Source organism: Euprymna scolopes, chromosome 46 (assembly GCF_053919585.1).
Source record: "Euprymna scolopes isolate OS-2025 chromosome 46, ASM5391958v1, whole genome shotgun sequence".
NCBI lineage: Eukaryota > Metazoa > Mollusca > Cephalopoda > Sepiida > Sepiolidae > Euprymna > Euprymna scolopes.
In genome coordinates this window covers 159,751,651-159,779,369 of record NC_136527.1, presented here as the reverse complement: position 1 = coordinate 159,779,369, position 27,719 = coordinate 159,751,651, and the positions used below count along the sequence as shown (strand labels likewise).

The window sequence follows — 27,719 nt, the reverse complement described above, 5'->3', positions numbered from 1 at the left end:
AAAGAATATCCACACACCTCACAAGAATGTGATTTTTCTCTAGTATGCATGCTCACCTGTCACTAAAATCTGAATTTCATGAACCAAAAAGTCGACACACTTTACAGTGTGCGTTCACATATGCCACTAACACTGCTTTCTGAGAAAAGGAATATCCACACACGTCACAAAATTGACAAGAATGTGGCTTTTTGGCAGTCTGTTCTCATATGAATCAGTAAATGTTATTCGAGAAAAGTATATCCACACACTTTACGAGAACGTGGTTTGCTTTCCATGTGAGTATTTATGAGCTATAGTTTACAATAATAAGATATCGTTTTTTGTTTCAATGTGATTATTTATGTGTTACACAATCCTTTTAAGAAAAAAATTTAGCAAAGCGATTGCTTTCACACATGTTCTTTTTACTTACAATTTAAAGCTGAGCATAGGTGCACTCTACAGATGTCTAGCATCTACTCACTATTTCGTATATTTTATCAGATTTTTTTTCTAAAATGCAATTTGACAAACATATAGCCTTTATTTTGTGTTATTTCTCTCCAAGATATTATTTAGTTATATAAAAGAGATATTATCTTTTCACATATCACATGCTTTTCCTTTATTTGTGATCTGATATTATTTAGGATTTCAATTTTACACACCTTTTTTTTTCAAACATAGATTCTCCTCGGAATGTGTTTTCTGTTCACCAACGTCTCACAAAATTTATTTAATACTAATGTTCAGTATAATACACTAAATAGTAATGTCTAGTATAAAAACTTTTCTCACAAAATAAAGTAATAACTGCTGAATTATTAAAGATGAGGATACTCCATTAAAATTGAATAATAGCGTTCAATCAGGAACATCTGTAAAAAAAATAAAGTTCATTATTTTTAGTATTTACATTCACATATTAATATTCTATTGTTGTTGTTGTCAATGTTTTTATTAGTATTGTGTATTTTTGATTGAACTCAAAACGTCTAAATCAATTTAACTTCAACATCATATAAGATACATGAAAAATGATTGAATAGTTTCCAACTTGACAAAGAGTATGTCGATACAGATGTTGCTTAAAGTATATAGTTGAAATTATACCCACCGTTTTGTTTTCATAGTGTGAGGATATAAATATATATATATATATATATATATGTAACAATGAAAGTAAATTACAACAAGTCTATCAAAACTATAATTTATCTGAACATAAAATCAGTTTAATGTTTAATTTGGTAGAAAAAAGTTAGTTTTATTTTTGTGCTTCATTTTTTTTACTTATTTTTATGTTTTTTTCTAATATATTTTTCAATTTAGCAATGCTATTAGTCTTCCACAGGTTTGTATGAGTAAACATACGTTTATTCATTTAACAAACTTAAGCTAATGTTTCAACTATCTTAAAATATGTAAACGAAAATAAAATAATTAGCAAATTCATTTCCAAATAATTTGAAACATTTCCAAGACGTATTTAAAAAGGTGGATTTTCTCAACACTGCTAGAAAATTACTTTGAACTGGAAATATCCTAGACGTTTACAAAGCTCGTATAAGCATATGCATTGAAACTTCATTAACTATCTTCGTTTTCATGTTTAATGTTTTAATATTAGTAACACTATACAATGTACCTATTTACTATGCCTCCCCACGGGACAGAGTTAGACACCAGGGTCGTTTTTTAACGTGGAGAAAAGGTACAAAAATAAAAATTGTCTCAGTCGTGAAGGATTTCTCCTTCACCGAAAGAGAACAAGAAATAGAAGTGCAGCATCTGAAGAACAGATACTACACTTTGATCTTGTCCCGAGGGCCAAGAAGGAGATTAAATTACAATAAATGTATGGCACGTTTTTGTCTTCTACAAACACATTCATATAATTGATATATGAATATTCTAAATTAACACAAATTTGGTCAAAATGCAGGCTTTCAAGTAAAACCAAGTGTATCTACTTTATGGTCATGTCACAGTAATGAACATATTCAACAATTACGAAAAATGATAAGGTATATAATTAAATAGTATTGGAAGTATGTTTCGAGTGCAATTAATGAAAATTGAGATTTTGTAAATAAAAGAAACCGAAGAGTTCAAGTCGTAACAAGGGAGGCATTTTCTCTGAAATCTTTGGAAATCTTAAGCAATTTTGCAGAACTTAATTTTCAATATATTTTTTGTTTTCGACATGAAAACAAAGTAGATATTATTATTGGTTTTACTTATAATTCAATATTACGATTTTCTAATTATTTGTACGCCTTGTCGAATATTGAAGGTTTTCTTTACCTTCCATCTGATTTATAATGGTTTTTGAAAATTTGAATATTTTCAATATCAAGATTTTTTATATATATCAGATTTTAAATAATTAGCAAAACTTTCCTTAAGAAGTTCTGCAGTTTACGAACCCGGTTTTATTATTTAGATAATAGTTGTAGGCTTAATTCAAACTTATAGTAGTTATATTTATTTTATTGTTATGTGAAAGTACAAAATAGTAAAAGGAAGTTCCCGTTCTATTCTGTTTGGCTTTTTAAATAATAATCTCATTATTTCAATTTATTACTTCAATTTAAAATTTAACAAATTATTTTGTAGTGTTTTATAAATTAATATAACAGTAAAATTATTATTAAATCTATATTTTATTAATTTATATGACAGTAAAATTTTGATTAAGTCTATGTTTTTCTTAATTTATATAACAGTAACATTATTAAGCCTATGTTTTTCTTAATTTATATAACAGTAACATTATTAAGTCTATGTTTTTCTTAATTTATATAACAGTAACATTATTAAGTCTATGTTTTTCTTAATTTATATAAAAGTAACATTATTAAGCATGTTTGTCTTAATTTATATAACAGTAACATTATTAAATATATGTTTTTCTTAATATATATAACAGTAACATTATTAAATCTATGTTTTTCTTAATTTATATAACAGTGACATTATTAAATCTATGTTTTCCTTTATTTATATAACAGTAACATTATTAAATCTATGTTTTTCTTAATTTATATAACAGTAACATTATTAAATCTATGTTTTTCTTAATTTATATAACAGTAACATTATTAAGCCTGTGTTTTTCTTAATTTATATAACAGTAACATTATTAAGTTTATGTTTTTCTTAATTTATAAAACAATAAAATTAATATTTATTAAATCCATGTTTTTATGTTTTCATAAACAGCATCTTTCCGAATTAAAAGAAAATACGTCGATAAAAAACAGATTCCGACAATATTTAATACAGTAATATATTTATTAAATATTGATACTAAATTTAAACGGGGGTTTCTCAAGCTTTACACTTGCATCGTTTCTAAAGAAGAAAGTGATGAGAAGAAATTAGTTGAATGGGACGTTTATTCTAACCAGTTTTTGTTTGGAAATGAGATTTTGACAGATGTGTATCTTAGGTTGCAAAATAGTCTCTAAACCGTGCACGTCCAAAAGAGAAAATGTTATTTAAAGTCTAAAAAATCTAGGTAAATGTGTAGTTTAGCGGTGTACATTATGTGATAAAAAAATTCTAAAAACATTTTTAATATAAAACACATTATTAGATCCAAAAGCTGAAAATAAACAAGACAAAAAAATCATTTTATTATATATTCATAATTTTTTTATTTGAGTAAATGTACGACATTCAAGACCACGGTATTGCTTTGAAAATGTGGCCTTTTTGAGGCCAAATCTGGCCTTTTTTAGGCTCTTCAATTACCAAAAAATATTATGCCAAAAACATGGTTCTATTAAAGAGATTTTAAAAAAAGTCAACTTTGGCCTTAAAAAGGCCAATCTGTCAAATCTTAAAACGGTCAAATTTACAAGCAATATTGCGACTTCGAATATCGTACATTTAATCTAAAAAAAAGAAAAAGAAAAATGAAATTTTTTCAGGTTTTATTTCAACCTTAGGGTCTATTAATGTTTTATATAAAAACTAGCTGTACCCGGTCACGCGTTGCTGTGGCTCGGTTTGTTAAAATGGAACACATGTGAAAGTAGAGAAAAGTTTGATTCTTTATTCCAAGAGAATGTACAAATCATTTATTTTTTTTATAAACAGAAAAATACTTCCATCATTAATTATGCAAAAAATAAATAAAATGTTGATTTAGTGTTTCAATATGCTTATAAATTACGATAAAACTTGCTGAGTATGCACTGTTTTACGGTTGTTGTAAAAATGGATCGGAAACTTAAATTTCGCTTCATTTTAATCTTTCTTAATTTTTTAATTGCCCCCCCCAACGAATATAATCAAAACAGTAACATTCAACAATTGTACTTTATGTATATAAAACACAAAATGGGTGTTTGAATTACTGTACACATATATTCGAAAAAGTTGTAAAAAAAACAAAAACAAATATATAACAAATAAATGTTATCAAAGCCAAGATAAGTTACTTTTCTGCCAAACTGGATATATATATATATTTCGTGTTTTTATTCAATGTAACATATTTATTCAGCTCGAAAACCATACAGTGTTTACCGATGTATGCGGAAATTCAAGATGGCGTCTCACACCCTCTTTAACGCCGTAAGTATAGAAAAAAGTGTTATAAATAAAAAACTATACAAAATACTAATAAAAACCCGCCGAATATATGTCCACCTATGTCACGGTAACATATATTGAGCGAGTTTTTAACAGTGTTTTATCCGGTTTTTTATTTATAACATCTTTTCCCACACTTACCGTGTTAAAGAGAGAATCAGACGCCATCTTGAATGTTCCAATACATCGGTAAACACTGTAATCGCCGCATATAAATGTAACTGAATGTCGTCTGGTAAGTGGTACGGTGAAAAAGTAAAGGAACGTGGCACAAATAGAGTTGGATACACAAGTAAGAGTCGTAGAGTGATACTGATAGAGTGTAAGTGAAAGAAAGAAAGAAAGAAAGAAAGAAAAAAAGAAAAAAAAAGCACGCAAGGAAAGAGCAAAACGGAAGTTGTGTATGTGTAAGTAAGTTAGGTGCGTTTCACGTAAATGGCAATTCAGGTTTTCATTAAATTCTAACCACGCGGGTTATAACGAAATCGAAGTAATGTAATTGTGAATTCAATTCCAGGTAACGGATTGTGTTCTGTTTGAATCTAATTTTATTATAATAAATGGTTTATAAATTGTGTTTATGTTTTATGCTAACCAATGGCAAAGTAAGCGTGGTTCGTTTCAGCGTAAGTCCAGTCCAGTTTTTAGATAAATTCTAACCGGTGGTCGGTTTTAAATGTCTCCTATGAACGGTCTGGAACGGTGTAAGTGAGTGGCGGTGGTAGGATGAATGTGTTAGAGAGAGTTTACTTTACTACCTCCATTAAATGTAACCAAGTTTTACAGTGGACTCTCACCAGACAGAATATAGGAAACTCTAATCAGCGAGGTACTGGATATGTAATAACCCTATAACATACGGCAGATGTTATTCAGTTTGCGAATGATACGGCTGCACCAAATGTATACAGGTGCATTCCTATAAAGGTCAAAGTCGGAGGGGAAAAATGAGTTCATTTTATTTATATAGATATAGATAGAAGATAGAAGATAGATAGATAAGATATAGAAGATAAAACTTTCTATAATTTTTGTCTGTCCAATAATTTATACCGCTAAACTACACATTTAACAAGATCTCATTCCTCGAAAAGTCGGTTGGGATTTTATGAAGTACTAGCATGGATAGCCAGCGTTGCCAGGGTTTACATGATGTTCGGTTTGGACACACTCCAACAAAAATTTAAAAAAAAAAACGGATGAAAACACGAAAATGTAATTGGCCCCAAAAAGAAGTACGTGACAAACTCTCCACCAGATATTTCGGCCGAAGGAATACGAAGAGAAGCTATTCTTAGGATATTGAGCACCCTTTTATGACTATATTCCAGTTTAAGCAAATTTCTTTTATGCTACATCAGTCTAGAAAGATTTCTTTACGGTGTGTTGCAACGAAAACAAACAGTTTTAGAAATACTGGAATACACGTGTTTATGCTATAAAATTATGAGTTATGACTTATTGTGTTATAAAAAGAAAAAATAGTTCCGATGTCAACAAAATCTGAAGAAAAAAATAGTTACGATGTCAAAAAAATGTGAAGAAAAAATAGTTACGATGTAAAAAAAATGTGAAGAAAAAATAGTTACAATGTCCAAAAATGTGAAGAAAAATTAGCTACGACGTCAAAACAAATGTAAACCAAAAAAATAGTTACAATGTAAAGAAAATAGTTACAATGTAAAAAAATGTGAAGAAAAAAAATAGTTACGATGTCAAATAAATGTGAAAAAAAAATAATTACGATGTCAAACAAATCTGAAGAAAAATATAGTTACGATGTCAAAAAATGTGAAGAAAAAATAGTTACGATGTCAAAAAAATGTGAATAAAAAAATAGTTACGATGTCAAAAAACTGTAAACAAAAAATAGTTACGATGTAAAAAAATGTGAAAAAAAATATAGTTACGATGTCAAAAAAATGTGAAGAAAAAAAAATTACGATGTCAAATAAATGTGAAGAAAAAAAATAGTTACAATGTCAAAAACATATGAAGAAAAAAATAGTTACAATGTCAAATAAATGTGAAGAAAAAATAGTTACAATGTAAAAATATGTAAAGAAAAAAAAATAGTTACAATGTAAAAAATTTGTAAAGAAAAAAAAGTTACGATATCAAAAAATGTAAAGAAAAAAATAGTTATGATGTCCAAAATGTGAAGACAAAAATAGTTACGATGTCAAAAAATGTGAAGAAAAAAATAGTTACGATGTCCAAAAATATAAAGAAAAAATAGTTACGATGTCAAAAAATGTGAAGAAAAAAATAGTTGCGATGTCAAAAAATGTAAAGAAAAAAATAGTTACGATGTCAAAAAATGTAAAGAAAAAAATAGTTAAGATGTCAAATAAATGTGAAGAACAAAATAGTTACGATGTAAAAAAATGTGAAGAAAAAATAGTTACGATGTAAAAAAATGTGAAGAAAAAAATAGTTACGATGTAAAAAATGTGAAGAAAAAATAGTTACGATGTCAAAAATGTGAAGAAAAAATTAGTAACGATGTCAAAAAATGTGAAGAAAAAATAGTTACTATGTCAAAAAATTTGAAGAAACAATAGTCATGTAAAAAAAATGTAAAGAAAGTAAAATAGTTACGATGTCAAAAAATGTGAAGAGAAAAAATAGTTACGATGTAAAAAAATGTGAAGAAAAAATAGTTACTATGTCAAAAAATGTGAAGAAAAAATAGTTACGATGTCAAAAAATATGTAAGGAAAAAAATAGTTACAATGAAATAAAATAGTTACGATGTCAAAAATGTAAAGAAAAAAATAGTTACGATGTCAAAAAATGTGAAGGAAAAAGAGTTACAATGTCAAAAAATTAAAAAAAAAAAATAGTTACGATGTCAAAAAATGTGAAGAAAAAAATAGTTACGATGTCAAAAATGTGAAGAAAAAATAGTTACGATGTAAAAAAATGTGAAGAAAAAAATAGTTACGATGTAAAAAATGTGAAGAAAAAATAGTTACGATGTCAAAAATGTGAAGAAAAAATTAGTAACGATGTCAAAAAATGTGAAGAAAAAATAGTTACTATGTCAAAAAATTTGAAGAAACAATAGTCATGTAAAAAAAATGTAAAGAAAGTAAAATAGTTACGATGTCAAAAAATGTGGAGAAAAAATAGTTACGATGTAAAAAAATGTGAAGAAAAAATAGTTACTATGTCAAAAAATGTGAAGAAAAAATAGTTACGATGTCAAAAAATATGTAAGGAAAAAAATAGTTACAATGAAATAAAATAGTTACGATGTCAAAAATGTAAAGAAAAAAATAGTTACGATGTCAAAAAATGTGAAGGAAAAAGAGTTACAATGTCAAAAAATTTAAAAAAAAAATAGTTACGATGTCAAAAAATGTGAAGAAAAAAATAGTTACGATGTCAAAAATGTGAAGAAAAAATAGTTACGATGGCAAAAAATGTGAAGAAAAAATAGTTACGATGTCCAAAAATTTGAAGAAAAAATAGTTACGATGTCCAAAAATTTGAAGAAAAAATAGTTACGATGTCAAAAAATGTGAAGAAAAAATAGTTACGATGTCAAAAAATGTGAAGAAAACATAGTTACGATGTCGAAAAATTAAAAAAAAATAGTTACGATGTCAAAAAATATGTAAGGCAAAAATAATAACAATGTAATAAAATAGTTACGATGTCAAATATGTGCAGAAAAAAATAGTTACGATGTCCAAAAATGTAAAGGAAAAAAATAGTTACGATGTCAAAAAACTATAAAGAAAAAAAAATAGTTACGATGTCAAAAAATGTGAAGAAAAAAGAGTTACAATGTCAAAAAAAATTTTTAAAACATAGTTACGATGTCAAAAAATGTGAAGAAAAAATAGTTACGATGTCAAAAAATGTGAAGAAAAAAAATTACGATGTCAAAAAATGTTAACAAAATAGTTACGATGTCAAAACATGTAAAGAAAAAAAAATTACGTTGTAAAAAAATGTGAGGAAAAAACAGTTACGATGTAAAAAAATGTGAAGAAAAAATAGTTACGATGTCCAAAAAATTTACAGAAAAAAATAGTTATGATGTCCAAAAATTTTACAGAAAAATATAGTTATGATGTCCAACAAAATGTGAAGAAAAAAAGTTACGATGTAAAAAAATGTGAAGAAAAAATAGTTACGATGTAAAAAAATGTGGAGGAAATAATAGTTACGATGTCAAATAAATGTGAAGAAAAAAGTTACGATGTCAAAATATGAGAAGAAAAAATAGTTACGGGGTCAAAAAAATGTGAAGACAAAATAGTTACAATGTCAAAAAAATGTGAAGAAAAATATAGTTACGATGTAAAAAAAATGTGAAGAAAAAAAAATTACGATGTCAAATAAATGTGAAGAAAAAAAATAGTTACGATGTCAAAAAAATATGAAGAAAAAAATAGTTACGATGTCAAAAAATATGAAGAAAAAAATAGTTACGATGTAAAATAAATGTGAAGAAAAAAATAGTTACGATGTCAAAAAAATCTGCAGAAAACAATAGTTACGATGTCAAAAAATGTGAAGAAAAAATAGTTACGATGTCAAAAAATGTGAAGAAAAAAATAGTTACGATGTCAAAAAATGTGAAGAAAAATATAGTTACGATTTCAAAAAAATGTGAAGAAAAAAAAATTACGATGTCAAATAAATGTGAAGAAAAAAATAGTTACAATGTCAAAAAAAAATGAAGAAAAAAATAGTTACGATGTCAAATAAATGTGAAGAAAAAAATAGTTACAATGTCAAAATATGTAAAGAAAAAAAATAGTTACAATGTAAAAAATGTGTAAAGAAAAAAAGTTACGATACCAAAAAATGTAAAGAAAAAAATAGTTACGATGTCAAAATATGTAAAGAAAAAATAGTTACGATGTCAAAAAATGTGAAGAAAAAATAGTTACGATGTCAAAAAATGTGAAGAAAAAATAGTTACGATGTCAAAAAATGTGAAGAACAAAATAGTTACGATGTCAAAACATGTGAAGAAAAAATAGTTACGATGTCAAAAAATGTGAAGAAAAAAATAGTTACGATGTCAAAAAATATAAAGAAAAAATAGTTACGATGTCCAAAAATGTGAAGAAAAAAATAGTAGCGATGTCAAAAAATGTAAAGAAAAAAATAGTAGCGATGTCAAAAAATGTAAAGAAAAAAATCGTTACGATATCAAAAAATGTAAAGAAAAAAATAGTTACGATGTCAAAAAATGTGAAGAAAAAATAGTTACGATGTCAAATAATGTGAAGAAAAAATAGTTACGATGTAAAAAAATGTGAAGAAAAAAATAGTTACGATGTAAAAAATGTGAAGAAAAAAAGTTACGATTTCAAAAAATGTGAAAATAGTAACGATGTCAAAAATGTGAAGAAAAAATTAGTGACGATGTCAAAAAATGTGAAGAAAAAATAGTTACGATGTAAAAAAAAATGTGAAGAAAAAATAGTTACCATGTCAAAAAATGTGAAGAAAAAATAGTTATGTAAAAAAAATGTAAAGAAAGAAAAATAGTTACGATGTCCAAAAATGTGGAGAAAAAATAGTTACAATGTAAAAAAAATGTGAAGAAAAAATAGTTACGATGTCAAAAAATGTGAAAAAAAATAGTTACGATGTCAAAAAATATGTAAGGAAAAAAATAGTTACAATGTAATAAAATAGTTTCGATGTCAAAAATGTGAAGAAAAAAATAGTTACGATGTCCAAAAATGTGAAGAAAAAAATAGTTACGATGTCAAAAAACTATAAAGAAAAAAATAGTTACGATGTAAAAAATGTGAAGAAAAAAGAGTTACAATGTCAAAAAATTAAAAAAAAAAATAGTTACGATGCCAAAAACTGTGTAGAAAAAATAGTTACGATGTCAAAAAATTTGAAGAAAAAATAGTTACGATGTCAAAAAATGTGAAGAAAAAATAGTTACGATGTCCAAAAATTTCAAGAAAAAATAGTTACGATGTCCAAAAATGTGAAGAAAAAATAGTTACGTTGTAAAAAAATGTGAAGAAAAAATAGTTACGATGTCAAAAAAATGTGAAGAAAAAATAGTTACGATGTAAAAAAAAAAAAAAAAGTTACGATGTCAAAAAATATGCAAGTAAAAAAAAGTAACAATGTAATAAAATAGTTACAATGTCAAAAATGTGAAGAAAAAATAGTTACGATGTCAAAAATGTGGAGAAAAAAATAGTTACGATGTCCAAAAAGGTAAAGGAAAAAAATAGTTACGATGTCAAAAAACTATAAAGAAAAAAAATAGTTACGATATCAAAAAATGTGAAGATAAAAGAGTTACAATGTCAAAAAATTAAAAAAAAAATAGTTACGACGTCAAAAAATGTGAAGAAAAAATAGTTACGATGTCAAAAAATTTGAAGAAAAAATAGTTACGATGTCAAAAAATGTGAAGAAAAAATAGTTACGATGTCAAAAAATGTGAAGAAAAAATAGTTGCTATGTCAAAAAATGTGAAGAAAAAACAGTTACGATGTAAAAAATGTGAAGAAAAAATAGTTACGATGTCCAAAGAATTTACAGAAAAAAATAGTTATGATGTCAAAAATTTTACAGAAAAATATAGTTATGATGTCCAACAAAATGTGAAGAAAAAAAGTTACGATGTAAAAAAATGTGAAGAAAAAATAGTTACGATGTAAAAAAATGTGGAGGAAATAATAGTTACGATGTCAAATAAATGTGAAGAAAAAAGTTACGATGTCAAAATATGAGAAGAAAAATAGTTACGGTGTCAAAAAAATGTGAAGACAAAATAGTTACAATGTCAAAAAAATGTGAAGGAAAATATAGTTACGATGTCAAGAAAATGTGAAGAAAAAAATAGTTACGATGTCAAAAAAATGTAAACAAAAAAATAGTTACGATGTCAAAAACATGTGAAGAAACAATAGTTACGATGTCAAAAAATGTGAAAAAAAATAGTTACGATGTCAAAAACTGTGAAGAAAAAAATAGTTACGATATGAAATAAATGTTTAGAAAAAAATAGTTACAATGTCAAAAAAATATGAAGAAAAACATAGTTACGATGTCAAATAAATGTGAAGACAAAAATAGTTACGATGTCAAAAGAATCTGAAGAAAAAATAGTTACGATGTCAAAAAATGTAAAGAAAAAATAGTTAGATGTCAAAACATGTGAAGAAAAAAATAGTTACGATGTCAAAAAACTGTAAACAAAAAATAATTACGATGTAAAAAAATGTGAAGAAAAATATAGTTACGATGTCAAATAAATGTGAAGAAAAAAATAGTTACAATGTCAAAAAAATATGAAGAAAAAATAGTTACGATGTCAAATAAATGTGAAGAAAAAAATAGTTACAATGTAAAAATAGGTAAAGAAAAAAATAGTTACAATGTAAAAAATGTGTAAAGAAAAAAAAGTTACGATATCAAAAAATGTAAAGAAAAAAATAGTTACGATGTCAAAAATGTGAAGAAAAAAATAGTTATGATGTCAAAAAATGTGAAGAAAAAAATAGTTACGATGTCAAAAAATAAAAAGAACAAATAGTTACGATGTAAAAAAATGTGAAGAAAAAAATGGTTTCGATGTAAAAAAATGTAAAGAAAAAAATAGTTACGATATAAAAAAATGTAAAGAAAAAAATAGTTACGATGTCAAAAAATGTGAAGAAAAAAATAGTTACGATGTCAAATAATGTGAAGAAAAAATAGTTACGATGTAAAAAAATGTGAAGAAAAAAATAGTTACGATGTAAAAAATGTAAAGAAAAATAAGTTACGATGTCAAAAAATGTGAAAAAAAATAGTTACGATGTCAAAAATGTGAAGAAAAAATTAGTAACGATGTAAAAAAATGTGAAGAAAAAATAGTTACGATGTAAAAAAAATGTGAAGAAAAAATAGTTACTATGTCAAAAAATGTGAAGAAAAAATAGTTACGATGTCAAAATATATGTAAGGAAAAAAATTGTTACAATGTAATAAAATAGGTACGATGTCAAAAATGTGAAGAAAAAAATAGTTACGATGTCCAAAAATTTGAAGGAAAAAAATAGTTACGATGTCAAGAAACTATAAAGAACTATAAAGAATAGGTTCGATGTCAAAAAATGTGAAGAAAAAATAGTTACGATGTCAAAAAATGTGAAGAAAAAATAGTTACGATGTCAAAAAATGTGAAGAAAAAATAGTTACGATGTCAAAAAAATAAAAAAAAATAGTTACGATGTCAAAAAATATGCAAGGAAAAAATAGTAACAATGTAATAAAATAGTTACGATGTCTAAAAATGTGAAGAAAAAAATAGTTACGATGTCAAAAATGTGAAGAAAAAAATAGTTACGATGTCGAAAAATGTAAAGGAAAAAAATAGTTACGATGTCAAAAAACTGTAAAGAAAAAAAATAGTTACGATGTCAAAAAATGTGAAGAAAAAATAGTTACGATGTCAAAAATGTGAGGAAAAAAAAAGTCACGATGTCAAAAAATGTGAAGAAAAAATAGTTACGATGTAAAAAAAATGTGAAAAAAAAATAATTACTATGTCAAAAAATTTGAAGAAAAAATACTTATGTAAAAAAAATGTAAAGAAAGAAAAATAGTTACGATGTAAAAAATGTGGAGAAAAAATAGTTACGATGTAAAAAAATACGAAGAAAAAATAGTTACTATGTCAAAAAATATGTAAGGAAAAAAATAGTTACAATGTAATAAAATAGTTACGATGTCAAAAATGTGAAGAAACAAATAGTTACGATGTCCAAAAATGTGAAGGAAAAAAATAGTTACGATGTCAAAAAACTATAAAGAAAAAAATAGTTACGATGTCAAAAAATGTGAAGAAAAAAGAGTTACAATGTCAAAAATTTAAAAAAAAAAATAGTTACGATGTCAAAAAATGTGAAGAAAAAATAGGTACGATGTCAAAAAATGTGAAGGAAAAATAGTTACGATGTCAAAAAATGTGCAGAAAAAAATAGTTACGATGTCCAAAAATTTGAAAAAATAGTTACGATGTAAAAAAATGTGAAGAAAAAATAGTTACGTTGTAAAAAATTGTGAAGAAAAAAATAGTTACGATGTCAAAAAATGTGAAGAAAAAATAGTTACGATGTCCAAAAAATTTACAGAAAAAAAAAATTTATGGTGTCCAAAAAATTTACAGAAAAATATAGTTATGATGTCTAACAAAATGTGAAGAAAAATATAGTTATGATGTCCAACAAAATGTGAAGAAAAAAAGTTACGATGTAAAAAAATGTGGAGGAAATAATAGTTACGATGTCAAATAAATGTGAAGAAAAAAGTTTCGATGTCAAAATATGAGAAGAAAAAATAGTTACGGTGTCAAAAAAATGTGAAGAAAAAATAGTTACGATGTCAAAAAATGTGAAGAAAAAAAATAGTTACAATGTAAAAATATGTAAAGACAAAAAAAATAGTTACAATGTAAAAAATATAAAGAAAAAAATAGTTACGATGTAAAAACATGTGAAGAAAAAAAAGTTACGATGTCAAAAATGTGAAGAAAAAATAGTTACGATGTCAAAAAATGTGAAGAAAAAAAGTTACGATGTCAAAAAATGTGAAGAAAAAATAGTTACGATGTCAAAATATTTTAAGAACAAAATAGTTACGATGTCAAAAAATGTGAAGAAAAAATAGTTACGATGTCAAAAAATGTGAAGAAAAAATAGTTATGTGAAAAAATGTAAAGAAAGAAAAATAGTTACGATGTCAAAAAATGTGGAGAAAAAATAGTTACGATGTAAAAAAATGTGAAGAAAAAATAGTTATTATGTCAAAAAATGTGAAGAAAAAATAGTTACGATGTCAAAAAATATGTAAGGAAAAAAATAGTAACAATGTAATAAAATAGTTACGATGTCAAAAATGTTAAGAACAAAATAGTTACGATGTCAAAAATGTGAGGAAAAAAATAGTTACGATGTCCAAAAATGTATAGGAAAAAAATAGTTACGATGTCAAAAAACTATAAAGAAAAAAAATAGTTACGATGTCAAAAAATGTGAAGAAAAAAGAGTTACAATGTCAAAAAATTAAAAAAAAATAGTTACGATGTCAAAAAATGTGAAGAAAAAATAGTTACGATGTCAAAAAATGTGAAGAAAAAATAGTTACGATGTCAAAAAATGTGAAGAAAAAATAGTTATGTTGTAAAAAAAATGTGAAGAAAAAACAGTTACGATGTAAAAAAAATGTGAAGAAAAAATAGTTACGATGTCCAAAAAATTTACAGAAAAAAATAGTTATGATGTCCAAAAAATTTACAGAAAAATATAGTTATGATATCCAACAAAATGTGAAGAAAAAAAGTTACGATGTAAAAAAAATGTGAAGAAAAAATAGTTACGATGTCAAAAAATGTGGAGGAAATAATAGTTACGATGTCAAAAAATGTGATGAAAAAAGTTACGATGTCAAAATATGAGAAGAAAAAAATAGTTACGATGTCAAAAAAATGTGAAGAAAAAATAGTTACGATGTCAAAAAATTTGAAGAAAAAATAGTTACGATGTCAAAAAAAATGTGAATGAAAATATAGTTACGATGTCAAAAAAATGTGAAGAAAAAAATAGTTACGATGTCAAAGTATGTAAAGAAAAAAATAGTTACAATTTCAAAAAAATGTGAAGGAAAAATAGTTACGATATCAAAAAAATGTGAGGAAAAAAACTGGTAAAAATGTTGTTTTTGTTTTAAATTAAGAATCGTAGTTGAAGTGGATTGTTTGTTTATTTTTAAAATAAAAATCCACTGGACCACAACGTTAATTGTGAAATCACGTTGGAAATTATTTTATTGAAATTAATTCCAAAAATTATGCTTGAAAAACTTAAATAGAAAACAATCCCCTCACTATAAACAATAACTAACAGGGGTCAATCCTGGTCCCAACTTTCTTCCTGATCTACATCAATGACCTCCCTTAACACATACTTACATCCTTTGTTGACATCTATGCTGATGGCACGACCATCTACGGCAACACATCAAAGGCTGTAAATGACAAAGTTCTCTCGGATTATCTCTCCTCTGATCTCGAGCGCGTGGTTCAGTGGGGGAAGATGTGGCTGGTTACCTTTAATGCATCCAAAACCAAACTCCTATCCTTACATCAGCAACGCTCTGATCCCCATCTGGCATCAATTGTGATGGATGGCTCTCGTCTGGGTTACGCCCCGTGTTTTGACAAGCTTCTGGGTTTGACCTTTACTCCTGATCTGAAATGGAACACGTACATTAAGTCTGTTGCCAAGGTCGCTGGAAAGATGGTGGGATCCTTCTACCGCTCCAGAAGATATCTCACTACTAATGCAATTCTCTATCTATATAAAAGCCAAGTACGTCCAAGGATGGAATACTGTTGCCATATCTTGGCAGGAGCTGCTAAAAACAGCCTATCCTGCCTTGACAGAGTACAAAATAGACTTCGTGGCTTAGTTGGAGATGCCCTTTTCTCTACCCTGCAACCTCTCTCCTACAGAAGAGACGTTGCGAGCCTATCCTTGTTTTATCGTTATTTCCATGGCAGGTGCTCGTCTGAACTCCAATCTCTGGTCCCCCCTCGCCAATCTTTCACGAAAAACACCCGTCTAGCTGAAGCCACAGTGAAAAATTTCCCCCACTCTATATATGTGCCTTAATCAAAACGCGGATTCCATGAACAAAGCTTCTTTCTTAGAACTGCACGCCTGTGGAACTCTGTTCCGTCTGCCTGCTTCCCACCGGACTACAACTTGGATGTGTTCAAGTCCAACGTTAACAAATTCCAAATGAACCGCTCTCTTAAGTAAACAATTCATCAAATCTCCACACTAACGTAATATACTTGCAATATCCCTTATCCCCGAGTGGCTTCCGGGCCTTGATAAGTGGTGATCACTGTGTAAAAAAAACCAAAAACATACCGCTATCTAATAAAATTGATTTTCATTAATGCAATGAGGTCACCTCTTAATCGTATAATTTGAAATAACCATCCAATATATAGGAATTAATGAAATAATCATCCAATATATAGGAATTAATGAAATAATCATCCAATATATAGGAATTAATGAAATAATCATCCAATATATAGGAATTAATGAAATAATCATCCAATATATAGGAATTAATGAAATAATCATCCAATATATAGGAATTAATGAAATGATCATCCAATATATAGGAATTAATGAAATGATCATCCAATATATAGGAATTAATGAAATGATCATCCAATATATAGGAATTAATGAAATAATCATCCAATATATAGGAATTAATGAAATAATCATCCAATATATAGGAATTAATGAAATAATCATCCAATATATAGGAATTAATGAAATAATCATCCAATATATAGGAATTAATGAAATAATCATCCAATATATAGGAATTAATGAAATAATCATCCAATATATAGGAATTAATGAGATAATCATCCAATATATAGGAATTAATGAAATAATCATCCAATATATAGGAATTAATGAAATAATCATCCAATATATAGGAATTAATGAAATAATCATCCAATATATAGGAATTAATGAAATAATCATCCAATATATAGGAATTAATGAAATAATCATCCGATACATAGGAATTAATGAAATAATCATCCAATATATAGGAATTAATGAAATAATCATCCAATATATAGGAATTAATGAAATAATCATCCAATATATAGGAATTAATGAAATAATCATCCAATATATAGGAATTAATGAAATAATCATCCGATATATAGGAATTAATGAAATAATCATCCGATATATAGGAATTAATGAAATAATCATCCAATATATAGGAATTAATGAAATAATCATCCGATATATAGGAATTAATGAAATAATCATCCGATATATAGGAATTAATGAAATAATCATCCAATATATAGGAATTAATGAAATAATCATCCAATATATAGGAATTAATGAAATAATCATCCAATATATAGGAATTAATGAAATAATCATCCAATATATAGGAATTAATGAAATAATCATCCAATATATAGGAATTAATGAAATAATCATCCGATATATAGGAATTAATGAAATAATCATCCGATATATAGGAATTAATGAAATAATCATCCAATATATAGGAATTAATGAAATAATCATCCAATATATAGGAATTAATTAAATAATCATCCAATATATAGGAATTAATGAAATAATCATCCAATATATAGGAATTAATGAAATAATCATCCAATATATAGGAATTAATGAAATAATCATCCAATATATAGGAATTAATGAAATAATCATCCAATATATAGGAATTAATGAAATAATCATCCGATATATAGGAATTAATGAAATAATCATCCAATATATAGGAATTAATGAAATAATCATCCAATATATAGGAATTAATGAAATAATCATCCGATACATAGGAATTAATGAAATAATCATCCAATATATAGGAATTAATGAAATAATCATCCAATATATAGGAATTAATGAAATAATCATCCAATATATAGGAATTAATGAAATAATCATCCAATATATAGGAATTAATGAAATAATCATCCGATATATAGGAATTAATGAAATAATCATCCGATATATAGGAATTAATGAAATAATCATCCAATATATAGGAATTAATGAAATAATCATCCGATACATAGGAATTGATGAAATAATCATCCGATATATAGGAATTAATGAAATAATCATCCAATATATAGGAATTAATGAAATAATCATCCAATATATAGGAATTAATGAAATAATCATCCAATATATAGGAATTAATGAAATAATCATCCAATATATAGGAATTAATGAAATAATCATCCAATATATAGGAATTAATGAAATAATCATCCGATATATAGGAATTAATGAAATAATCATCCAATATATAGGAATTAATGAAATAATCATCCGATATATAGGAATTAATGAAATAATCATCCGATATATAGGAATTAATGAAATAATCATCCGATATATAGGAATTAATGAAATAATCATCCGATATATAGGAATTAATGAAATAATCATCCAATATATAGGAATTAATTAAATAATCATCCAATATATAGGAATTAATGAAATAATCATCCGATATATAGGAATTAATTAAATAATCATCCAATATATAGGAATTAATTAAATAATCATCCAATATATAGGAATTAATTAAATAATCATCCAATATATAGGAATTAATGAAATAATCATCCAATATATAGGAATTAATGAAATGATCATCCAATATATAGGAATTAATGAAATAATCATCCAATATATAGGAATTAATGAAATAATCATCCAATATATAGGAATTAATGAAATAATCAAGTAATGGATCTTTTGTATATCAATTAAATTGTGAACAAACAGACAGAAACACGAATGCATATATTTTTTTAAAGTAAGTATTAGGTGTTTTTCTATTGTTTAAATATTAGAAAATATGTTCTGTCCATATGCATAATAAAGTTTGTAATGTAAATACATAGGTACGGGAAATATGAATGCCGATGCTAAAAATGTTTAAACATTTTGACACCTCCCTTTATTAAAAATAAAACAAAAAAAAATATCAAAAATCAGGAAATTAACCAATTTTAATGAAATTTTCAGTATTTCTCAAATAATGATCGCAGAATATAACTAATTAATCTTATTTAAATCTTAGTGGAAATGTATTATTTTATTTAAACAAAAAAATACCTTTCCTAAAGTTATGGTTTTCAGGAGTAAATAAAAAAAACGCAAGAATTTATTTTTGCTTCTTTATATAAATAAAGCATCTAAATTTGTAACAATAAAATAAAAAAATTTTTTGCAGGAACATTACGAAAAATCCACTAAAGTTCGTATTAATGAATTCGATACAACTCGAAGAAAAATGAATTTCTCGAACTACCGATATTACCATTGAATTAAGCATTATTTATTTAATATTTTCACACACACACACACACACACACGAAAGAAAAATTATAATTGCAAAAAATACTTCTACTTTTTTAAATTACAGATTTCGTATAATTTTTATAAGCAAGATTTTAATAATTTCCTTGCTCGCAAGAATGTGAAATTTTCGGCGTAACATTTTTTAAAATATTGAATAATTAAGAAAATAATTTAAAACAGGAACATAGAAAAATAATTAAATTAAAAAATGGAAGAATTTATACAAACGTTCAGAATAGGAATGTATGGCTGCATAGTGCCTGTCTGGGTGAAAAAAAGAAAACTATCACACTCCTTCCTCCCTTGTAATTACATGGATTCATTTTCACAGTTCTTCGACTGCTTGAAATTTTCGGCTTTCGTATAGTCGTGTTTACAAAATTTTAGTTTGTTGCGTTTTGCAAACAGCAGAATCACTTGGGTTTGGGGCTAATTAATTTAGGTTTTTACAAAAAGGTGTTTTTTATTATTTAATTCACTATTTTAGGACTTTACTCCAAAATAGATCCCGAAACTAATATTTATCTTTTAAGTATTTTTGCAATGAATTTATTTTACTTCAAAATTTAGCTGAATTGGTTAGCTCGCCGTGAAAACATTTTTCATAACTTTTTTTTTCACGTGTACAAATATTTATTTCCTTTTGGAAATAAAGTTTAATCCGTATTCTTTCAAATACAATCAAAAGGTAGTCGGGAACCTACAAAAAAATTATAAATTAGCTTTCAAAACTAGATCCCCCATTTTTGCCCGCTCATTTTTGCCCGCTCATTTTTGCCTGCACCTATAAATAAAAGAACACCTCATTTAACATTGACGTTTGACTTCAAACATCGGGGGAAAAAAATCTCATTTCCAAAAAAGCCGGTCAGAATAAACTTTCAATTGGACTAATTTCCCCTAAACACTGTCATCTTTAACAGGCTCACAGAATCTTTGCAAATGCAAAGCTTGAAGAAAACAAAATCAAGTATTACTTTTTTAAAACAAAGTAAAAAAATTTAAAAAAAAAAAGTGTTTACAAATTTCTCATTTTTTTTCGAACCAATTTCTTTTTAAATAAAAACTGAAGTTCAACTATTATTTGTTTCATTTGATAGGATATATCATGTTCCAAAAATCACGTAAATTGTTCAAGTAGTTTTATTTGTAAGTAAGAAAATAACTTTTTATCTGTTTCGGAGAAATGATCTCATGTCTCCCATTAAAGAAAAAAAAAATCAGCAAATGAAAGATAACTCAACAATAATTCGTACTTATTAGATGTACGGTGTAATGCCTGCGAATTCCAATTAATCGCTTAAAATAGTGTTATCTATAAAAATATAACTACTTTATCAATTTATATGTTTTAAAAGATATTTTTGTTTCGTTATGACCATGTATATCAGATTCTTTGGAGCTTGTGTAAATTGGCAAGATTTTTTAATCAACGCATTTCAATGAAAAGACTACGTATCTACGGATCATGTCGAAATTAAAATAAATTCCAAAAACTATGAAAAAAAATAAGTATAGACCCAGAAAACTAATAATTATCTTTTAAAGGATTTTTACAATGAATTTATTTAACTTAAAAATTTAGCTGAATTAATTAGCTCCCCGGGAAAACTTTTTTATAACTTTTTTTTTCCACGTGTACAAATATTTTTTTTCCTTTGGGAAATTAAGTTTAGTCCTTAATCTTTCAAATACAATTAAAATGTAGTCGGAAACCTACAAATAATTACAACAAATAATAAAATAAAATAAATACCAGTTTGTGAAAATTGGTGATCGTTTAAAATCAACGCATTTCAGATGAAAACATTATATACTTATAAGTCATGTCGAAATTAGCATAAGTTCTTAAATTTACACATAATGATCCAATAGATGTGCTAGATGTATTAAAAAACAGCAAAAAAAATCCACAATAACGTTCTTTGTAAAAAGGACGGACCCTTAATTTCAGTCAATGAAAGTCAAGATAAACCAGTTTTTCATACTGAATTGGTCTCATAACTCTTCCGCGTTAAAAGATACAATAAAACGCAATAATTCGATAACTTCTATTTTACTTGAAACTATTTTTTACTCGATTAATTTTTCGTATTTTTTGGAATTTATAATTATTTTGACATGCCAAGTAAGTACGTCATTCTGTTTACATCTGAAATACGTTAATTTAAAAGATCACTAATCTACACACGAACCAATGTTTCTTTTTTAATACAAGCTAAATCGTAAGAACCATTTTTATACCAGAAACATAAACGGTAAATTGAAATGTTTTATTAAAAATGGCTGCCGAATGTGACAAATTAATGTTATGATATTTTTAACCCTTGTGCCCCCTCCATATCTATTATGGATTATGGAAAACAATTATTAGAGAAACTTTCATTTAAACATATTTTTAATTAATTTTTTTTTCAAAATCAAAGAATATATTTCTCGAAATTGTAAACTTATAAAATCTGGGTTTTTATAAACAATATTTTGCATGTTAAAAAATAAAATATAAGTTGGTTGTTTTTGTTTTACGGCATATCAACCCTTTTCAGATTATTTAATGCTGAATCTAGTGATTTTGCAGAACAATTTTTTAATAGAGTATGTATTCTTTTTCGAGTCGGTTTCTATTTAACCCATAGTTGGGACCTTAACAGGTACTACCACTCCGGGTCAGAGTGGACCTGGGAGCAATGCCACTCCCCAAAGCCCGCAAGCTGGGACCTCATCATCGGATATAGTTTAAGGTCATATCCAGGGTGTCTTTTTCATAAGGTCTAAATTCAAAATATAATTTGTTTTAAATATAACCAATGGTATGTTCACTTTATTATCAGGCCACAGTAATGAACATATCACAGTAATGCACATATCACAGTAATGCACATATCACAGTAATGCACATATCAACAATTGTGAAAAAAATATGTTACAAAATAAAGTATTAATGAAATCATGTTTCGATTACAATTAACGAACATTGAGATTTAATGAAGAAAACGAACGAAATCTTAAGACATTTTTCCGGCCTTAATTTTCACTTCGAAATCTGTATTCATTTATATATTAATAGGATAGTGTGCTATTTAATTTGTGTGTCACGATTACATCAGAGTGACTGTCGTTTAATTGTTATGGACTTCCATTTCTTGTAATAAATTATTTCACCAGGAATTCTTCATAAGTTTTAGTTTGAGCTGAATGAACTAAAGTTATACATATAAGTTTTGGTTTCGTTTCAAGTTAATGCACCAAAATCACGTGGATATATATATATATATATATATATATATATATATATATTATTTTTTAAATCGCACGTTTACATTATATAAAAATCGATAGAACATTAACTCTATAATTCGTCCCAGTTGGCTTAGATAAATACTTTTGCAGTTTTAACAAAAGAGCTACAATAATATCAGAGCGTCTCCATTTACACTGAACATCTACAGAATGCCAACATCAATACATTACATATGAATGGGTCCCCTGTGGAATTGCCACAATGCCACAGGATCCGCTAGTTAAGCAGTAATTTTCTACCTCATCGTTTTTCGTAATTTTTGGATATGGTTATTACTGCGACATAACAAAGTAGATACCATTGTTTTTACTGAAAATTCAAGGTTTCGATTTTTAGATGAAAAATAAAGAAAACTTAAACTTTTCCTTCGGGACCTCTAGAGTTCCCGAACCATGGTATTTCTGAGATGTTACAGGTTGCATTCAAATTTATAGTATGTATTGTAAGGTGAAAGTATAAAATAGTCAAATACAGCCCCCGTCATCTTATGTTAACTTTATAAAATAATAACGTTACTTTTTCAATTTAACAAATTGTTTCTTAGTTTTTTTTTTTAAATTATACAAGGGTAAAATTATTCAGTCTATCTTTTCATAAACAGCATTTTTTCCGGATTAAATTTTTTGCGTTTGTATTACTGTAAACAGATTCGAAAAAGTTGTCACAAAACAAACATAACAAATAAATGTTATCAAAGGCAAGAAAAGTTACTTTTTTTACCGATGTATTGGAAAATTAAAAATGGCAGCCGACTCTCTTTAACGCGGTAGTTTAGGAAATGGAGTTATAAACAAAAAAACAGACAAAATACTGTTAGAAACTCGCTCAATATATGTTACCGTCACATAGACCGACATATATTCGGCTGTTTTTTTTTACAGTATTTTGACTGTTTTTTTATTTATAACTCGTTTTCCCAAACTTACAGTATCCGAGAGAGAGAGTCGACCGCCATTTTGAATTTTCGAATACATCGATAAACACTATGTTTTTCGAGCTGAATAAACATGTTACATTGAATAAAAACACAAAAGATATATACAGTTAGGTAGAAAAGTAACTTATTTTGCCTTTGATAACATTTATTTGTTATATATTTGTTTTTTTACGACTTTTTCAAATCTATGTGTACAGTAAAACAAACCCAGTTTTTTTTTTTTTTTTTTTTTTTTTTACACTTCATAGTAATGCCGTATTTTTCATACGACACCGCCAATAATTTTTGTAAAAATACTACTAATAATGCAGTTCGTATTCTGCATATACTGAAAACAGTATATGCAGAATACGGACTGCATTATTTTCCTCAGGATTTTCAAGTTAAATCCAATTTTTACCGTATGTTTTGTTAGGGTGGTCATTTTTTTTTTTGGGGGGGGGAAGGGGATTTTTACTTTTAGTGTAAATAATGAAATTATATTTTAAATGTTTTTATTGAATAATAAAAACCTTCGTATTTAAATAATAAAATCTGATTTTTAAAAACAATATATTTCAAGTGAAATTAATTTATAATTTACTGCTTTTAACACCTCATATTATTTCCCTTCCGCATATAGCATATTAATATTTTTATATAAATTTTAATAATATTGCTATATCTCACATTATCTATTTTTAGATATTTTGATATAAACATCAATACAATTATTTTTGGAATAAGGATGACATATCCCACATAGGATATTCTTAAATATTTTTAATATAAATAAAATGATTATTTTTTTTTAAATATATTTCTTATTGCTTGCCATTTTAATAATCAATATTCTTAAACACTATACTCATACAGCATGTTTGTGAATTTTTTATTTAATTTGAATAAACTTTCTTTAATTTTAATCATATAAAAAATATATAGTTGGTATGACAATTAAATATGACCAAATACAAGATAAATTATTCTTTTACCTATCTGCATAAGTTTTGTGTTGTTGAACATATTTTAAAACGTCCAATTCAAAACATAAGAAATTGGTAAGTTAGAACGACAAAATGGCCGACATTCAAACCTTCAATTGCTAATCATTAAAATCATGAAAACAAAACAGATAGAAATGTATACTTGCCGGACATGTGATTTTCTTCTTAACTTTTTTTCAAACCAAATAAAACATGAAAATACGTTAAAATACAAAATTTATTCCTCTATGTAGTAGAGGTTCTGGTCATGACCCTAAACTATATCCAGTGGTGAGGCCAAGCTTGATGGCTTTGGGGAGTGTGGAGCCACCCTTTAATTGGCATTGCTTCCCGGTCCACTCTGACCCGGAGTGCTAGTACCTGTTGGGGTCCCAAATATGGGTTAAATAGAAACCGACATGAAAACATATATTCTATTAAAAAATATTTCTTCAAAATCACTGGATGCGGCATTAAATAACCCGAAAAGGGTTGATATGCCGTAAAACAAAAACAACCAACCAATCAATGTAGTAGAGTAACTGTCTTGTCTTTTCTTATATTTGTTATTGTTATTTTTTTTTTTACTTTGTTTTCTTCTCTGCTAAATATCTTTATATTCTTATAAACTTTTACGATTGTTTTATTTTAATTATAATTAGAAACACTTAGTCAGAATCGAACCATTTTTAGATGAAACTAGAATATTTTATAGACTATATTCTTTTACTTTAGATGTTAAAGTTAAATTCAATTCTTATGGTTTCTGTTGTTGATTAAATTTAAGATGAAATGACAGAATAGGAGGGGTTTTTTTGTTCCCGCTCACAATGTTAAACATGGGTTTCTAAATAAGGACGTTAGTATTTCCGCACGGTCCGTATTTTGTATAAGTACAAAAAAGTTAAATTGTAATTTAATTTGAAAGAAAGAAAAAGGTCTGTAAAATTAATGTTTATTAAATTTCGCATATATTTATAAACAAAATGGCTTTTTATTTTCCAAAGAAATTGTAAATAGAAAGGAACATTTTTAAAATAGCAAATTGATTTCTATAAATCCATGTACACATTTTTGAAGGAACAGGTTTAAAATTTGGAGTGCAAAACTACGTATTTATTGTTAAAATTTCTTTAAGCAAGACTGACATTCGATACAGGGGAAAATCGGGATTTTCGTGGGAATAAAAGAAAACACTTATTTGAAATGCATTGGTTCGTTAAAAGTTATGGGGAAAATAATACAATGAGTTAAAAGGCATTGGTTCGTTAAAAGTCATGGGGAAAATAATACAATGAGTTAAAAGGCATTGGATCGTTAAAAGTTATGGGGAAAATAATACAATGAGTTAAAAGGCATTGGTTCGTTAAAAGTTATGGGGAAAATAATACAATGAGTTAAAAGGCATTGGTTCGTTAAAAGTCATGGGGAAAATAATACAATGAGTTAAAAGGCATTGGATCGTTAAAAGTTATGGGGAAAATAATACAATGAGTTAAAAGGCATTGGATCGTTAAAAGTTATGGGGAAAATAATACAATGAGTTAAAAGGCATTGGATCGTTAAAAGTTATGGGGAAAATAATACAATGAGTTAAAAGGCATTGGATCGTTAAAAGTTATGGGGAAAATAATACAATGAGTTAAAAGGCATTGGATCGTTAAAAGTTGGAAAATAAAATATCGAGCAGTTTTTGTTCATGCTCATGTTAAGCTAGGGTTTCTAAATAGGAACATTAGTATTTCAGCACGGTCCGTGTTTTGTATAAGTACAAGAAAGTTAAAATATAATTTAATTGAAAGAAGAAAAAGGGTTATAAAAATAACGTTTGTTCAATTTCGGATACATTTATAAAAAAAAAAAAAGATTTTTATTTTCCGAATAAAATTGAAAATCAAATTTCTTTCTATAAATCCATGTACACATTTTTGGAAGAAAAATAGCGAATGTTGAATTGACTTTACAGTCGACAGTCATTTTATTTGACCATTTAAATTTGGTACTCATGCAGAGAGTGATCCGTGCTGAAATAATAACGTTATTATTATTTAAAAAGCTATTCTTAACATGAGGAGGGGAGGGTGTTTTGTACTTATGTACTTTAACCTTACAATTGAATAAAAACATATAAACCTTTAATTAAACGTGGAAATATGATTTTTAAAAAAAATCGCGCGGATCACTCTCTGCATTAGCACGTACATTTCTTTGTTTAAATCTTAAACTGAAGTTTAAATTAAAGACTGCCATTCGATAAAAGGGAAAAACCAAGATTTTCATAGGAATAAAATAAAATGTAAACACTGAGCCGTTAAATATTATGGAAAAATACAATAATTTAAAAGGCATTAAAAGTTAAATATTATGGAAAAATACAATAATTTAAAAGGCATTAAAAGTTAAATATTATGGAAAAATACAATAATTTAAAAGGCATTAAAAGTTAAATATTATGGAAAAATACAATAATTTAAAAAACATTAAAAGTTAAATATTATGGGTAAAATACAATAATTTAAAAGGCATTAAAAGTTAAATATTATGGGTAAAATACAATAATTTAAAAGGCATTGGATTATTAAAAGTTAAGAAATAAAATATCGAAAAAAAAAAAATCTTACCTTTAAGTTAAAAATGAAACAATAAAAAATCGGATGATTTCTTTTTAGTTTGTGTTCAAAACATGAACTTTGGGCGATTTGTATTTCTTTACTAAATTGATTCAAACGTCTATTTAAAAAAATAACTGAACGAGGAACGTAAGGATCCAATGAAAATATATAAAAATATGACAATTAAAACAGATTAAAAGATAACAAAAAAAATATTAGAATAAAACTTTGTCAATTTTTTAAAAGTCGTTAATTACGTGTGCGGAAACGTTTTCATATCAAGCTTAGAACGTAATGCCCAATCATAAAACTATGATGAATAAAAGTGATGAATCGAATACGTCTAAGGCATCTGTCTTG

At 26.3% G+C, this 27,719-nt stretch overlaps 1 long non-coding RNA gene across 1 annotated transcript; it reads right to left on the bottom strand.

Moving 5' to 3' along the window:
- Nucleotides 1-27,719, bottom strand: LOC145271191 (uncharacterized). Its single transcript, XR_013865743.1, has 2 exons — nucleotides 27,369-27,719; nucleotides 1-860 (listed from the first exon to the last, which is right to left on the bottom strand). It is a non-coding gene; the product is annotated as an uncharacterized LOC145271191 (long non-coding RNA).